Source organism: Bidens hawaiensis, unplaced genomic scaffold (assembly GCF_021521415.1).
Source record: "Bidens hawaiensis isolate Kalapana, Puna unplaced genomic scaffold, B.hawaiensis_p1.1 tig00026196_1, whole genome shotgun sequence".
Lineage (NCBI taxonomy): Eukaryota > Viridiplantae > Streptophyta > Magnoliopsida > Asterales > Asteraceae > Bidens > Bidens hawaiensis.
Genome location: NW_027494215.1, coordinates 9240 through 22052, shown reverse-complemented (window position 1 = coordinate 22052; position 12813 = coordinate 9240). Strand labels below are relative to the sequence as shown.

General features: G+C 33.8%; 1 long non-coding RNA gene across 1 annotated transcript; it reads left to right on the top strand.

Moving 5' to 3' along the window:
• The first annotated feature begins 8410 nt into the window (after positions 1 to 8410).
• On the top strand, positions 8411 to 10188 carry LOC143573092 (uncharacterized). Its single transcript, XR_013142365.1, has 3 exons — positions 8411 to 8522; positions 9809 to 10034; positions 10109 to 10188. It is a non-coding gene; the product is annotated as an uncharacterized LOC143573092 (long non-coding RNA).
• The last annotated feature ends 2625 nt before the right edge of the window (positions 10189 to 12813 follow it).

Below are 12813 nucleotides of genomic sequence, written 5' to 3'. Positions count from 1 at the left end.
GCTTTCGATAGATCTTTTTTTTTCTTATGCTATTATATTAATAATAATAATAATAATTGTGATGAATAATGTATTTACTCCGATTTCTAAGAATTTGTCATAGATTTAAAGATCCAAAATTGATGCGAAGAGTACCTAGGATTATAAACTCTAATATAACAAAAAGATTATAAGATTCAATCAATCGATACCCTGAGTATAAGATTCAATAAATTCAAACCTAAACAAAGGGGTAAATATCGGAGCAGTGGTCCGAATCGGTGATGGGGATAAACGGTCTCGTAGGTCTGAATCGATAGCAGCAGTAGGGATGAACAACGATGAACTAATAGCAGCGTTGGGAACTTAGGGTTTGTTATTTGGGAGGGGTGTGTGTTGAATGAAAAGAAATGGATTGAAAAATATATGGATCCGGAAATCATTATTCGGGCGGGTTTGACCTGAAATAAATACCATTTTATTGAACATGGGTTAAAAAAAGTGAGAAGTGATGAGAGCTTGACAAGTGGCAAAATAAAGTAACATTTTATCAGAGTAGTAAGATTAGAACTAGGCGTTACATGGAGAGTACCAGTCACGTGCCTTAAGGCTCCACTATCCATAATCCAACCTAAATCGTGGGATCTTGGAAGCCCCTGCACACACAGAAAACCATTTTAATGAAACAAGGAAACCTAAGCCTTCTTGGTCTTGGGTTGTTTGAAATTCTTGTGTAACAACCTAGCATCTTCAAGCAAATTCACTCGATAATAAATCATCACTTGTTACATGTGATTCAGATTCTATTTTCTTTTCATCAACAATTATTGGTGGTTTTGACATAGTTTTGGCCACCCAATTTTGACCTACAGCTTGTTTCTTGCTGTAAAAGTGGTTTGTGAAGTCTTGGAAAACTCATTTTTACTCACTTCACTTTAACTGATTCACCACGTTTTAAAATTTTAACATGTTCGGGAATATTAACTGGTTTATTCACAAATCCAAGACCTGGTTTCTTGCTAACAGTATTTGGAGGCGGAACGTGATCATGTTTGAATCGATTGGGACAAGCGTAAAATACGTGCCCAACCTCATTACAATTAAAACATCTCCGATCAATGAACTTATTGATTTGAGATGTCGTTTCAACCTTATCACATTCGGCCTTTAGACGATAAAACTCTTTATTCGACTGATTTCTAAAGACAACTTCTTTTTCAGACTCAGATGTCTTACCTTGAACAAACACAATTGGTTTAATTCGATGAGATCGCTTGTTATAAAAACTTGTTTTAACAAATCTTTTTGATTCAACACATTTTTCATTTCCCAGACCATGATCCTTAACCTTTTCTTCAGTCAAAACCGACTCTGCTACTTTAATTCTAGTTGTCATATCACAACCAGAACTTTCAAATCCAAGTCGGTCCTTTTGATTTGCTCACCCCTAGTTGATACGCTAAACCTAATTGTATAAAAATGAAATATGATAAAGATAACTTACAAATGCTTGTTTTGATTCTTCAGTACTAAACTCAAATCCCACAAGGGTATTAATGTCGAGCTCTCCCACCCAATACTTTTTCTTGCTTTCTTTTTCGAGGTGGGTATCTAACAATACTTCAAACCACTTAACTTTTCGACCATGAAATTTTTCCTAATAAGATGTAATAAATGTTAAAGCATAAACAGTAATGATGTTTGTCTTAATTTTTAAATTTAATTTACAAATAAAACTAGCTCACCAATTGGATGCGACGCTCATCAACCCCTATGGATTCGTCCGTATGCCGGCATATACCGCCGCCGATACCCTCTTTAGCGTGGTTGTCTCTCTCGCTCGCAGACTTGTTTAACCATTTTTCTGTGTTCCAACCCTGTAAAGAGAAAAATATATATATGAAACTAGGTAATAACCCCCTGCGTTGCGGCGGCGCAACGATGCGAATTATAGTTAGGTTCGTAGGGTAACGATAATAAACAAAAAACAGTAAACTCACAGAATATGAATGCCGATTGTATAGGTTATAATAAAAAAACATATATAAAACGACTTGTAATTGGTTGGTTTTATCTATGTTGTGCTGCTCCGGGTTGACACAAATTCGATCGATATTGGGGTACAGAATAGGAACAAAACAAAAAAAATAAATTTGTTAAAGCTCAAATACAACACATTCACATATCTAAAAAAACACGCGTGTTTCTACAGTTAACCAATGCGAGTTTTGTTGGTACCAGATTATAAGACAAAAACTAACCAAAAGATAATTTCATTAACGCCTAAATACAACAAATTAATATATTAAAAACAAACACTTGCGTTGCAACGACGACCCAACACAAATTAAGTTCATATCAACGGTATTGGCACTAAATTGTTGATATAAATTAGTAAGCCCCAAAAGAATAACATAATTTAAAAAAAAAAAAATCATGTTCCAACGGCTTGCGAACCGGCACAAATTCTGTCAGATTAACAGTATCGGCTATCGAGACAAGCTCGTAAACATAAAGATCGGGCCATAATTAAGTTGATATCGGTTAGGTTCATATTGTACCATATGTAAACCCAACGGTCAATCAAATAAACAACACTGAAACTATACCCAAAAAATATATTCGTCAATGCTTAACCGTAACTTCGGTCGGTATTAGTTAAGGTTTGTTACAAATCAGAGTATAATTCAGTCGGTGTAGGTAAGGTTCATTACAGACTGGAACATTATTTGGTCGGTATCGGTTAGGTTTGTAACATGTACTAGATCTTAACCATTTTATTATCAAATTTTAACAAAAAAATTAATTAAATTACTTGACAAAAATACAAAACAAAAAAATTAAAAATTAATTACCAGGCCAACGAAAAGCCACCAAGTGACCCAATCACCTTCTAGCGGCACCAACAATCTAATTTATACTATAGTTATAATATATTATAAAAATAAACAATAATGTATGAACTCCCTTACCAAACACAATTTCTTCCATATGCCACGAGACACATAAGTAGGAGGAAATTTACATATTATGTCGAATCTATATTCTTTGTCCCCAATAATATGTCCAGCTTCCTTGGCCTTTTCTTTAGATTTTGCTCTCCACTCACACATAATGTCCCTAAACCGACCCTTAATCACGTTACAAAATCCGTCATATATGAGTCGTTCATTTTCTGGATCCCAACAATAAAGCATCTGTAAAAAATATAAAGTAAAGGTTAAATATGCAAAACTAAAACAAACAAACAAATATAAAAAGAGTTAACTAATAAATTACCCAAAAACGAGCAAACATACGAGCAATCACATTCTTTGGGACCATTCTAAATGTGGCCCAAGGTTCATCATAGTGCTCCAGTAGTACCTTTATGATTTTTCTATGAATCTCATGATCCGCAAACCTACAATATTGAAATAACCATATAAGTATATTTATAACATAAATAGACAACATAAATGAAAATGTTAAAAATAAAAGCATACTTGTACCCAATCCGCACAATAAATTTCTTGCCAGAGGTGTCCCGAGGCACATCTCTATCACACGAGTTTTGTTGAGAGGGGTGTTCCGGTTCTTCCTCATTGTCATAGTATGCATCATCATCAGTCATCTCATCTAGACCTCTGGCGCCGCGTCTCCATGAAGCAACAGTATCACTACTACTAGTAGGACTGCAATCTAATCCCCTAGCATGATGGACGATGTGTCTCCATGAAGTATGTACTGAAATATCAGCACTACTTATAGGATTGCCATCTGATCTCCTATCACGATGGATGGTGTGTATCCCTAGAGTGTGTCTAGGATTAGCAGGACTCTCATGGGATCCCTCGCCACGATGCTCAGCGTGTTTCCGTTTCTCTGAAATATGTCCATTACGTCCTTTACCACGATAGATGGTATGCCTCCCACATGTATACTTTTGTAGACCATCAACATCACCACTACCAACACCATACTCATGTGATCCAGCAAGTGATGCCCCACCACGATGACTATCACCTTTCCTAGGTAACGTAGCATGTCCACAAATATCACGCACATCTGACATAATGTATACACCTTACATTCAATAGAACAAGAATGATTAGATAGATAATATAAGATTGAAAAACCTATGATAGCAAATAAACTTTGACCCATTCTATAGTTTATTCATTAATGTTTTGTGTTCTTGTATGTAAAATCCAAGAAATAAGTGAGTATATATTGAAATGTCATGTTCAAAATACCATTATTGGCTACAAGAAATAAGTGAGTATATTTGCATATTGTTAAATTCTAATAAGTCTTATTAAATGTTTGCTACAAACACATTAAATTGAACTTAAGACCCAAATTCTAAGACCCGGCCCATTTATTAGACTGAGACTCAATTTAGGGCTTGGGCTCAAGCTCATTTAAGCTTTTAGGAAGCCGATCCCAAGTAGGTCACAAGCGGGTCGGCCCTTTACATCCCTACCCAAAACATTGTTGTACTTCTAATAGATCCATCAGGTATTCATCGAATGTCCAATATACCACATGCAATAATGGCAAAACCCGATAGATACCCGACTGGTTTCGGGGCAGATATAGCTGCGAAACCCGTAGGTTTACCCGATACCCGATATTACTGGAATTGTTACAGTATGTGTGTCATACAAATTACAAACTTTAATATTAATTAGAACCTAAAAAATGGAAATAGCAAATTACATAAACCATAAAATAATAGCCTTATAAATCAATTTTGAACATGCATACACATTACACAAATCACAATCAACTAAACCCCAGAAATTGAAAGTTGTGATATGTTACAATTAAAAGATGAAGATAACCCATTAAGCCCTAAATCTGAGATGCTTATGATTAAGCCCAAAATCAAAACCCTATGCTGAACCATAAACCAAATTAACAGTGAAAACACTATCTAACCATAAACGAATTCTTAAAACACAATTGATTTTGTACATACCCTTCTACTTATGCGACGACGATGATTTGGGTGAGCAAGTAGAATCTGTATCACAGCAAGGGTGAGGGTGAAATTGACCTAGCTAGGATTGGGAGAATGAAGGGGATAATTGGATAGAGCTTCTTGAAGATGTTTATTATTTGTATGCTAGCTAATATACGGGATTTGTCAAACAATAAAAATAAATAAAGTCTGTAATTTGAATGAAATGAACAAAATTAAAGGTAAAAAGAAAATAAAATATATATTACAATAATAAGGAGTCCATGATCTTAAATTTACAAATTAGAAAAAATATCTTTATATACAACATTTGTTAAAATTGTTTTGACTTGTTACCCATGGATAGTTATGATGAATGAGATGGGAGTTAGAGAATTAGAAGAGAAATTATAACTCATTTGTTAAAATTGTTTTGACCCATAACCCATGGATATGTAAGATAAACAAGATGATGAATTATAGAATTATAAAGAAAATTATAACTCATTTGCCAAAATTATTTTGACTTATAACCCATGAAGAGATAGGATGAATGAAATGAAATATTAGAAAGGAAATTATAACTCATTTGTCAAAATGGTTTTGCCCTATAACCCATGGATATGTAGAATAAATGAGAAGAAATATTAGACCAATAATGAATGTGAGATTACCACATTATCTCCATTATTTTCTTTTATTATATTAGTATTGTTAGATTTCATGTGCAATTTCTTTTCATTCTTTTTCAAATATTATAAACTAACATTTGAATACTAGGTTATGTTATGGATTTTTATAATTATAAGTTTTATATTATTTAGTTTTTTTTATTATAGTTTATATATAATAAAGCAGACATGTGTGTAAACGAGTTAAGCCGCTCGAGAGCTATTTTGGATCGACTCGTGAAAATAATGAAAGTAATTGCTTCAATTTTTCACCAAAATTGAGCGGTTCACCTTCACAAAGTCAATTAATTTTATTAACCTTCAATCTATCTCACACTATTATGGTTGTGCTTTATATATAAAAAACACTGTTATGGTTATAATTTAAATAAATGAATCGAACCGCTCACGAGCTACTCTAGATCGTCTCTTGAAAAGGCTCGATCGAGTTGAGCCTAGATGACCCCGAGGCTGGGCTCAAACTTAAAAGTAAGTTCGTTTCATAAACGATCTCGAGCCACATTTCCAAACTCTAGCCAGCTCACGAGCCTATCATTTTGTTAATATGTGTGTATGTATTATACGTATGTATGTATGTGTGTGTATACATGTATGTATGTATGTATTTATGTATGTATGTATACTTATAATTATATTATGTTATATATAAAACTATAAATGAAAAAAATAAAAATAATTATAATATATAAAATGAATTTTTAATAAATGTTAAACGAGCAGAGCTATGCGTAAATGACCGAGCAAGCCTAGTCGGGCTCAACTTATCTCGTCTCGTTTTCACCGTTTTCACCCTTAGCATTTAGTGAAGTTCAGATTGGTTTATTTAATATGCAAATTTTTAGGCTATGGCTCGTTTATTAAGTGCGATGTCCGGGCTTGTCTATTATAGATGTACTAGTTTTGAAATGAGAATTATAAATAAATTATTCTTTTAGCTGAATTAAAATCGAATCAATTTAAGTCAATTCGAATTACAAACTCGAATCAAAACAAATTTCATATTGAATGTTAAATTTGAAGCGAATTTGTCAAACCTAATTTCAAATTCGGATATAAATGGATATATGACAAGTCGAATTGCCCAAACAAAAGTAAGTGTACTTTTGCTCGGAACTTACTTGCTTTTGTTACTTCCTTTTTGTACACTATCCCTATGAAATAAATAGAACGTATCATAGGGTTTAGTGTGTGCTCAATTGCTCATTGTTGTAACAACTGCTTTCAAGGCTTATCATTTATATTAATAGGCGTCTTAAGTTTAATGAGATTCTTAATTTATAAAATAGGGTTGTGCAACGGTTCGGAACCGCGAGAACCGAATAGGTACCGAAAATGAATGAAAAAATAGAACCGGAACCAGTTATAGTAAACCCGTTTGGTTCTGGAACCGGTAAAGTCGGTTCTTGCTAATCGATTCTGTGCCATAATCGGTTTCTTGCTCACCCCTAGTAGGAAATGTGTAGGAATTATGACGAAATCCATAAGATCCATAGGAAATCTATAGGAACTACCGACGATGTTCCGACGTCATTTTGTAAATATAAAAACTTTTATAATTGTTAATAAATAAAAAACATATCCGTAGGAAACGTGTCGGAATTCCAACGGACTTCCGACGAAAATGTGATATTTATAAGTTCCATAGGAAATCTGTAGGAATCGTCTACAAAATTCTAGGGCTATTTTTTCCGTGTGAATTTTGTTTGAAATCCATAGGAAAGTTTGTTCGTAGGGAATCCGTATGACGTTTTGGTAGGAATATAGCCAATTTTCTAGTAGTGACAGACGTACATGACCTAACAGGTGCAATCGGTTATTTAGTACTATTTATGTTACTTATTATCGGTAGTCTATTAGCTTTTTATTTACCAAACTTAAAAGCGAAAAAAAAAAATTTGTTTTTGATTAATTCCGTTATGTTAGAAAAAAAAAAGATATACATTAGGTTTGATTTGGGAAAAATGTAAACGGTTGGTGGCTTCCTTCAACTGCCCTCTCTTTCCGGTCTCTCCTGTCCCAACCAATTTAACTCCTTTCCTCACCAATGGAATTCCCACATATAGCTTAGCAGTATAAGTTGTACACCATTCAGTCTAAACTTTCTTTCCTACTTTACCTATACATGCATTGGTATATATACATACATGAACTGAGACTAGTTATCGATAGGGTCTCTCTTAAAGCTAGTTATTATATTATCCAAGTTATCGATATGGCTTTCTGGATTATCAACAAGCAACAACTTTTAACACCAATATTGGTGTGTATCGCTCTTTACGGCTTCACGCTAGGTACATTTTTAGTTTTGGTTTAATTTTTTAATATAAATTTCTTTTACTCTATATGAACCAAGATCTTTGGGTGTTTAAAACACTTTGTTTCTGTCACTAACTACCAATCCCACGACATGTTTTGTTTAAATGGAAAGGAGTGTTTTATGTTTTATATTTTATATTTAATTTTTTCTATATGTGTTGAAAGCGAAAGGCATGTTTTGTGTTTTATATTTTTTTTAGATTAAAATTTAATCTAATAGGTGTTTTGTGTTTTATATTTAACTTTTTCTTATTTGTGTCGTAAAGTATCTGATATGTGTTTCTATATATCCGATACTACTTTACCAAAGAGTTTGAAAAGTGACTAAAAATAAAATCTTGCAGCATGGTTAAACATACATAGTATTTTCAGGTACTGGTACCGAACTTATCCCTAGACAAAACTAGTGCATTTTAATGATGTCATTAATTACAGGAAAAGCACAAATAGGTATTGCCGGAACCGGAAATGGATATATACCTCAACCTGGCAGTGGTGCTAGTGGTGGGTTTGGCAATGGTGTTGGCAGTGGATTGGGAAGTATTGATGGAGGAGTTATTACAAAAGCACTTTTGTGTCTCGGTGACAAGGTAAGTGTTGACACATGTAAGTTGCACTTTTGTATTTCGTCGGTAATATTCTTTTTCCTAATTGTTGCAAACTTTTGACATACACGACATGAAAATAACAAGGTTTTCAGTTGTCATATCTAACCCGTATAGAAAACTGGTTGTCTTTGATTTGACATACATGTTTATCACGTTTAACTAAACAAGCCAACCATTTAACATGTAAAACTAAACAGCTCGGCCTACCAACCCGTTTACGACATGTATAGCCCATTCAGTACAACCCACTAAACTGATTCAATATGTTTACAACTTGATTAGACCCCAACCCCAACCCATCATCAGTTTGGCATGCTTAGATAATGGGTCAAATGATTCGTGTCCAAGTTACATGATTTTAAATGTATCTAAGTTATTTTTGATGTTTTTGACACGTATAAATATAAGTCATGTTTTGGTTGAATTATTCAATTTATCAACCCGCCAACCTAAAATGATAGATGACTCCATCGGCGGAACCAGGGGAGGGTCATGAGGGTCCGATGACCCTCCGGCCTCCGGATTTTATGTTAGCCGGAAAATATCATGGAGATGCTTCATTGATGTTTGACCCTCTAAATAGTCTTTTCTAAAGTAGTTTAAGTGCTGAGAGAAGATGAAAAATAATGTCGTCAGAGTTTTTTCTGGTAAGATTTCTGAAAATGTGAAGTAGAATGAAGAAGACGACGATAAGTTGGTGCTAGTTTACTATGCTCTACAGTTTACACCCATATATTATTAATTTATCTTATTTAAATATATTTTTGTGTGCTTCTATTTCCAAGACAGAGAGAAATTTGAATGATGCCTACTTACTTTTTTTACTTTTATATGAATTTAATTTCTTTATTGGTTTATATTATCAAGTTATTATATTTTATTTTTTTATGTATCATTTTCTATGTATAGATTTTATAAGAAAAAAAGTTTATAATTTTTAAAGTAATATAGCTAAAATTTGTTACTACATAAAAATGTTTCTTATTGTCCGCTTACCGGTCTATTTATTGTAATTGGATATTTTTATTATATGATAAAAAAAAATAAAATAAAAGCTAAACCCAACATTTTTTTCAAATTTTGAAAGTGAAATAATCAAAAATTAATGGTTTAAAGATACGAAGACCAAGTAATAACTGATCTACATGCGATATCGATCGAAAGTAAATTTTAGACCCTCTCATTTAAATCTTCTGGTTCCGCCACTGGATGCCTCTTCTACTATATCAGTGTTAGAAACAAAACTAATTAATCTATGCCAATACCAGATTTATAGTGAATGTGAGGAGTCTTATAGATTGACCGGGAGTGGTGACCTCCACATCCCTCCAGACTATGCTGATCAATATTGTAGTGGCCCGTGTCTCAAAGAGACAAACCTTGTGCTTAATTGTATCAATAATGTATTTTCGAACTTTATCTTTTACAATCGTGCCACCGTACTCATTGTGAAAGATACAATCAAGGACGGATGCAGCTATGGTCCTAGGCGAGGTAATAATCACGGGTATCATGAAAAAATATTGGGTAATCTTTTGAATTCGGTTTGATTATATTTCGGTTTGTAGGTGATTTCAATGTGGCAGAGCACATTCAAGCAAATGGAAGCCATTCATACAAGTTCTCATACCCTATACTTTTTTGGTTTGTACCTTTAACTTCAGTTTGTATTCTATTGTTTTGATTATCATACTATGTAATAGTTAGTTAAATACGAGTTAGAAAATACAGAATTACCTAAACATTTGGAAATTTTTAACCAAGTGCTACTGAATAATATATACAATCATATAAAAGAGCATCGCAAACCCTTCACCCTCCCGTTACTGAGGTGGTGGTCGTGTAATTAAACACAATTAAAATATAACTAATTGTCTAAAACACAATTACAACATTTTAAAACATATAATTATGGCATTATCATAAAATAATTAAGATAATATAAAACGAGTAAATCCTACTCGGTATCATGCTCGTGTTCCCATGGGTCATGCCATGCTCATATGCAATGAAAATGCCATAAAATTAGAAAACTTGTGAGAAAAACACAAAAAAATTAAACTGTCACTAATAGTGTCTACAAGTACAATAACATTTTTCGGTGTAGACTATCACTGTTACCAAACACGGTGGCAGTGTCGTCACAAGTGTTGCCGACGACATTGAACTTGTGTTAAAAAATATTTTATAGGTAGTGTAGCCAACAGATTCACGGTGTTTGACACAATTCCCTTAAACATATTCGCGGTCTGTTCCCAGGGTACTCCGGTTCGAAGCAGTAGCGGACTGCCGAACTTGATCACTTGTATGAACCGAAATCGTAAGTTGTTGCAGCAGAGAGGAAGAGAGAGTTGTGTGTTTTTCCATATCTTTGGCTGAATCATTTGAACTGGTTTTATAACCAGAAAGTCATAACATAAGATCAAACCTCATAATGATCATTAGAGTGTAATAAAACAAAATAATGATTGTTAGTGAGACTTTTGAAACCGAAATTAATAATAATCATTAAGAAAATAATTATCATTAAATCGTTTGACAAACTTCAGTTACGAAATTAATAATAATAATCATTAAGAGAATAATTATCATTAATTCGTTTGACCAACTTCAGTTACGAAATTCTCAAAAACAAATGCAAAACCGGAAACCCAATTTTGCACCCCCCCCCTGCGCGCGGTAGGAGTTGTAGTAAAACACATCACAAATTTTCAAACGAGTAGTGAATATTGCATCTTATAAACTACTTCTCATTTTGTTCCACATCTGATGTGGGACAAGGTTTTACAACTTAAACTTTTGAGACATTCATTCACGCACACTTCTATTTAATTTTCCAACAAAAACACAAAAAAATTAAACTGTCACTAATAGTGTCTACAAGTACAATAACATTTTTCAAGTGACAAGACAAGTGTTCGTTGGTGTAGTCTATCACTGTCGCCAAACACGGTGACAGTGTCGTCACAAGTGTTGCCGGCGACATTGAACTTGTATTAAAAAATATTTTATAGGTAGTGTAGCCAATATTAAGCAAGTGTCGCCGGATGGTGATGTTGGGAAAAACGACACCTAGCCACGAACGGTAAACAAAAATTACGGAATTAATCTTCGTTTGGCTAAACTTTTTCTCGACCCAAATGAACCAATGAGGATGCAAACAAAATAGGGTAATATAAAAGTAAGTAAGTGACACAAAAATTTTAGGGCGGAAAACCTCTCAAGGCGAGAGTAAAAACCACAGGACTACTAGAGCCGCTTCAAATCCACTATCACCAATAATAAGCAATACAAAGTCTTCCCTAGGTAAAACTAGAGGCATACACAAATCATCATATACTTGATACAAACTAACATCAAGTATATGGAACCAAATACAAAAGAGTAATGAGTAAGAGGTATCACAAACGAGAGAATGAATCGATCTCTTGGCACGTCTCTTATCTTCACAAACACCAAAAAAATTGAGCACCAAAAAAACCTTCCCTTCGTAAGTTGTGTCGACGGAAGAAGAGGAACACCAAAATAAGGTTCTGGATTATTTTCTTTCTTGTATGCGGCAGAATAAATCACAAGAGGAAAACCTATTTATAACCTTTGTGTGTTATGTCGGTTATATGCCTGCATCCCAAATAAACCTTGTTTCTCACGTGAACTTGGAGCCCAAGATAAAATCACCACAAATATTATGTGGCCCAAATTAAATCACCAATTGTGATTTGGATGCATACAATACGTAACAAAAGAAATAATAGTTTCTTTTCTTTTCTTTTATTATTAAATAATACTAATAATAATACCCATGTAGAGATAAATTGTTGGGTTTTCTCATGGGAAAAAAATACCACAACAAATCTCCCCATTTTTGTCTATGAGAAAGAACTAACCACCCCGGTGAGCGAGCAACATATCTTCAGCTTCTCCCTTACCAAAGCTTTGGTCAACTTAGCGGAACAATTATCATCAGTGTGAACTTTATCAAGTTCAAACAACTTGTCTTCAATAGCATTTCTAATCCAATGATACCTCACATCAATATGTTTTGTTCTCCTATGATACATAGAATTCTTAGCAAGATGAATAGCACTTTGATTATCTCAAAGAACCACGTAGAGCTGTTGCATAAAGCCAAGCTCGTGCATAAATCTTTTCAACCACAATAATTCTTTGCATGCTTCTGTTGCTGCCATATACTCTGCCTCGGTAGTAGACAAAGCAACACACTTTTGCAGTCTTGACTGCCATGACACACGGCTCCCCCTGCAAATAACAT